Here is a 5,797-nt window from a genome sequence, read left to right on the forward strand (position 1 = left end):
TAAAGAATTTTAGGTCAGCGCTGAAGATACAAATCCACTGTTTTCTGCTTCTGCAGTTACTATGAAGTCAGCTACCAATGAGCTGTTACTCCTTATTAGGAAATCTGGGTTTTTATCAGGCTGTTTATGATTTTGTTTACACCTTTTGTTTGCTACAGATTTACTGTGATGTGTAGAGGTGTGGATTCATTTTTATTTATTCTAGTAGAGACTTCTTGAATTGCTTACACCTGTGGGTTAATATCTTCCAACAGTTATAGAAAATTCTCATCCATTGTATTTTCAGATATTGATTTTCCCCCATCTTCCACATCCTCTCCTTCTGGAACTCCAATTAAACATAGATTAAAGCTTTTCACTGTCCTCAGTATCTCTTCCTGCTGTCTGTGGTTTCCTCCACTGTCTGAATGGTTTCTTCTCATCCATCTTCTCCAAGTGAGGTCCTTGAGCAGCAGCGTTGGCCTCACCTGGGAGCAGTATTTTGAGAGATCCAGGACTCACTGCATGTTCTCTCCAGGTGTGCTCCACATGTTGTAAACCACCCACTGAGTTCTTAATTTCTGTTACCGTATCTTGCAGTACTATGATTTCTAATTAATTCCTTTTCAGATCTGCAATGTCACTTTTTATGGCTTCCCATTCCTGCTAAAATGTTTAAGTTTACCTTTCACCTCCAAGAGCTTAGCAAGCACAGCTAGTTCATTATCTGGAAATTCCAGTATCCAGAGTTTCCATCATCTGTTTTTCCTGCTGATCCCCAAGCAAGTTTTCTTGTCTCTTTGGGTGCCTATTTATCTTTGGGTTCTGGGTTCAGAGCTAATTTCAGGCCTGAGATGGTGTCTCACCCCAGAGAAGATCCTGATGATTCTGGCAAGGAATCACCTAAATCCAATTTCAGGGACTTCCCTAGTGGTCCAGTGGTTAAGACTTCACCTTCCAATGCAGGAGGTGCGGGCTGGATCCCTGGTCAAGGAGCTAAGATCCCACATGCCTTGGGGCCAAAAAAAAAACCAAACATAAAACAGAAGCAATATTGTAACAAATTCAATAAAGACTTTAAAAATGGTCCACATCAAAAAAAAAAGAAGAAAAAGAAATCCAATTTCAGAGACTGAGATTTCTCCATATTTCTGGGTCTTTTCTTAAATTGTATCCCTTTTTGGATCTCTGTCTTTTAATTCACATAATAATTCTTCTGTTAGGACTTATTTCTGTCATATTTTTCATATTTGCTATTTGCTCTACTTTTTTGTTTCTTTTATCATTTCTGTTGATTGTCATTTGGTGGATTTTTTTTTCTTCTTATAACTTTTTTTTTTTGCAGTACACGGGCCTCTCACTGCTGTGGCCTCTCCCGTTGCGGAGCACAGGCTCCGGATGCGCAGGCTCAGCGGCCATGGCTCACGGGCCCAGCCGCTCCGCGGCATGTGGGATCCTACCGGACCAGGGCACGAACCCGTGTCCCCTACATTGGCAGGCGGACTCTCAACCACTGCGCCACCAGGGAAGCCCTCTTCTTATAACTTTTATAAGAAGATATATTCATTCATTTATTCACCAAATGCTAAGTACCTACTTTGCCCAGAGCTGTGGCGGACACGAATGTTCTGGGTGTGTCTGCTGGCCTCTGTCCACTCCCAGCACTGAGCATCCAGGCCCCTGACACCTTTGCTCTTTGGTGTCCCTTCCTGTGGCCCTTTATCTTCCCTCCTGTCACATTGGCATCACCCAGAATTTTATGTGGGGTTTGTATGGCTGCACATCCTGCACTTTTTTTAAAAATTAATTAATTTGTTTATTTATTTATTTATTTATTTATTTTGTGGGGGGGCTGCGTTGGGTCTTCGTTGCTGCGCACGGGCTTTCTCTAGTTGCAGCGAGCGGGGGCTACTCATTGTGGTGCGCGGGCTTCTCATTGCGGTGGCTTCTCTTGATGCAGAGCACGGGCTCTGGGCGTGCAGGCTTCAGTAGTTGTGGCATGCGGGCTCAGTAGTTGTGGCTCACAGGCTCTAGAGTGCAGGCTCAGTAGTTGTGGTGCACAGGCTTAGTTGCTCCGCGGCATGTGGGATCTTCCCGGACTAGGGCTCGAACCTGTGTCCCCTGCATTGGCAGGAGGATTCTTAACCACTGTGCCATCAGGGAAGCCCACATCCTGCACTTTTGCCCTTTGTTCCTACCTTTTCATTGGTGATGGTTTGTTCCTAAAATAGGAAAAGGCTTCACAAAGGCGTTTGGCTCCCTCACTTCCTTTACGACTCATGGATTTTCCTGGGTGTGTTTTTCCTATTTTCAGTTCCTGCTCCAAAAATGTTATCAGTGTAGGTGATCAGGGGGGCACATTCTGAGGCTTTCTGGAAATATCTTTATTATATTCTTACATTTGAATAATAATTTGGCTGGATATTAAATTCTAGATTAAATTCAGTTCTTTAAAATATCACCCTGTATCTTCTTATATGATTTGCTCAGAAATCTGGTATCAATATGATTCTTGTTCCCAGGTAAGTGGTCTGTTCTTTCTCTGTGGAACTTTCTCTTTTTGGAAACTTTTCTCTGATACTCTTAAATTTCACTGCAGCATATCTAAGTGTGGGTTATTGCTCATCTTGCCTCTTTGTGGGCTGAAGCCCTTCATCTTTCTTCAGTTCTGGGAAGCTTAGCTTCGTTGTTTCCTCAAGAATATTTCCTCTCATTTCCTTTCCTCTTCTGTCCCAGGACGTGAGGTACTTCTTCCCTGACACGGCTCAGCTCCCTTGTCATCCCCACTATCTGCCTCTCCCACATCACCTCCCAGGACCGCTCTAGATTGATGTCCGACACACTAACCTGCCCTTCGGGGGGTCCATCCCTGTTTACAGTTCTGGTCATCATAAGAGTGGTAAGTCTGTGCCAAGCACTGTTCTAAATGCTTCACATATATTGATAGATTTAAACCTCATAACAACCTGATCAGATAAGTGCTGTTATTTTCCTCATTTTAGAAAAGAAGAAATGGAGGCACAGAGACATTAGGTAAACTGCCCAATGTCACACAGCTGGACAGTAGCAGAGCAGGCTTTGGCACCAAGGCAGGCTGGCTCCAGGCTCCAGCCACAATGCTACCTGCCTTATCCCACCTCTTTATTACTTATTTGAACAAGCCTAACATTGACTTTTTCCTGGCTTTGTATTTTCAAGAAATTTCAGACATATGGAAAAATTGCAAGAGTATACAGAGAGAGCTTCTGTACCTCCTCAGCCAGGTTCCCTGTGGTACCATGATCAAAACCAGGAAATTAACATTGGTACAATGCTATTGACTAAACTGAAGACCTCATTCAAGTGTCACCAGTTTTTTGACTAACATCCTTTTTCTGTTCCATGATCCCGTGTTGCATTGAGCTGTTATTTCTCCCAGCCTCCTCCAGCCTATAACAGTCTTCACTCTTGCCTTGCCCTAAAACGTTTGAAGAGTATCCGTCAGTTATTGTGTAGAATATTCCTCAGTTTGTGTTTGTGTGGTGTATGGAATGAGGTGCTAATAACAAAAATTCAACAAAGTAAACTTGAGGATCTAATTGGCTTTGTTAAGTGATTCGTGAATCAGGCAGCATCACATCCAGCAATAGAAAGAAACTCCATTATATCTGCAGAAAGAAAAAGTTTTTAAAGGTAGGAAGGGAGCAGAAAAAAGGAAATTATTAGCAAAGAATGCATTATTTTAGGCAAGGTTGCCCCCCTAAGGGGAATGGAAGGGGTCTATCAGCATACTTCCTCCTAGGACTGACCAGGAAATTCCAAATTGACTGGTTAAAAATTACTCTCCTGGGGAAGGTTGAAACTGCAATTAGGTTGGGTGTTGAGTCTTGGTTGGCTGGTGTGGGGCTTAGCACAAATGACTCCATTTGGGGCCTGTTGTTTCTTTTTAACAGTCCCCCCTTTTGCTCAGACTCTCAGCTTAACTGGGAGATGTAACTAAAATTTAAACACCACTCCCAGCTACCACTCTGAAGTTCTTGCAGTTTTTGTGGATCCTTCATGTCATATTCACAGGTCCTGATGGTTTTTGCTCAGTGTCTGTGATATTCACAGGTCACAATTTCAGATTCACAATTTTTGAGTCGTTAATGCTCTTTGTTCCTTTTTTGATAGTCCAGTCTTAGGAAGATCAGTGCTCAGTGGTCAGCAGCTGCGAACATGTATTTAAAGCTTTTGAGAGGACATGGAGCACCAGGGAGATTACTATGATTATTATAAGCAGGAATATTTCCAGTGTCTGCAGGGCACTTTGGAGCTTGGTCCCTAAGACCCAAACAAATCAAAATCACATAAATCAAAGACCCATGGAAGAAGTCACCTTTTTAAGCCACGCAGTTTGCTCAGTGATCTTATGTAACTGAGTTACAACCTCCCCAGAAGTGTGAACCTGGGTGGGCGGGGTGGTGATGGCCATGCACAGACACCTCCTGGCTCAGGTCAAAGATAATCAGGGGCTTTCCTATTACCAAGAACAACACTGCCCAGAGAGTCTAAGGATGCTTGTTGGGCAGCTATTGACCTAACAACAGATTCTGCAATATCTTCAAGCATTAAGGAGAGGTTTCTGATCATATCCTCATTTACATTTACTCCTGACCAGGGAGGTACGCATCCTGACTCATGAAGTCCTCCTGGTAGGTCCTCCCTAACTACAATGTGAACCCAGGGGAGTCACCAATGAGGGGTCTTTGTTTGTGGAAAGCTAAGGGCACAGTTACATAACCTAAGCGGCATTACCTGGCTGTGTGCCAGACATCTGGACAACCAAAGACCCAGGAAGAATGATAACCATCACAGACAGAGATAAACCCAGACCATTCCCATTAGGGCCCATTGTTCATGGATTTGTTCACAGGAATTGCTGGCTGTGTTTACCCGTTTACGCTAGGGGTCAGCCAGATTTTTAGCACATGTGGTAAGAAATCTCCTAGTCTGAAATAAGGCGTCATTCTGAATATCTTGCAAATATGAGTGCTGCTGGAGAGATCTCTTAGTTGGTGGGGGCAGCCCTGATCTAGATAATCATGAGACGGTGAGGATGCAAAAGTGCTAAGATTTAGTTAGGTATTTGTGTCTAACTGGGCAAGTATAGTTATAACTGGAGAATGGTTAAAAACAAGGCCCAGGTGTTCTGGCATAAGGTCACAGAGAAGAACAAACCTGACTCTGTGTCAGATCTATTCCTTTAGCTCTAACCTTTGTGCTCTGTTGCCTGTTCTTAGTCATGCTGGCTCTGCATCCTGTCTCCTCAAACACTAAGTGAATGTTGCCTTCGGAACTCCCTGTTGGTCCAGTGGTTAGGACTCAGTGCCCTCACTGCTGAGGGCATGGGTTCAATCCCTGGTTGGGGAACTAAGATCCCTCAAGACAAGCAGCACGGCCAAAAAAAATTCTTTTTAATTAAAAAAATAAAAGAATGTTGCCTGTAGCCTGAAATATACATAATATTTGAGCCTTGAGCCTTCCTCAAGGCTCTGCCTCCCAGGTTTGAACTTTAAAGGCATAACAAGTTTTCATTCATATAGAGATAAAAAGTTGCCAAACAGAGAATAACACTTGTCTTGTTGGAGGGTTATAGAAACATTGTGACCAGACCTACACAGGCAGCTGCAAGAACAAAGAATTTTCACACCCCCTCCAAGGTCTGGAAGAAGTTTGCAACAGCCAGCCACACCCCCTCCCCTTTTAGTATAAAAGAAAACCGAATTCTAACTCAGGGAAGGTGGTCCTTTGGGACACGAGTCCGCCATCTTCTCAATCTGCTGGCTTTCCAAATAAA

This window comes from Hyperoodon ampullatus, assembly GCF_949752795.1.
Source record: "Hyperoodon ampullatus genome assembly, chromosome: 7".
Lineage (NCBI taxonomy): Eukaryota > Metazoa > Chordata > Mammalia > Artiodactyla > Ziphiidae > Hyperoodon > Hyperoodon ampullatus.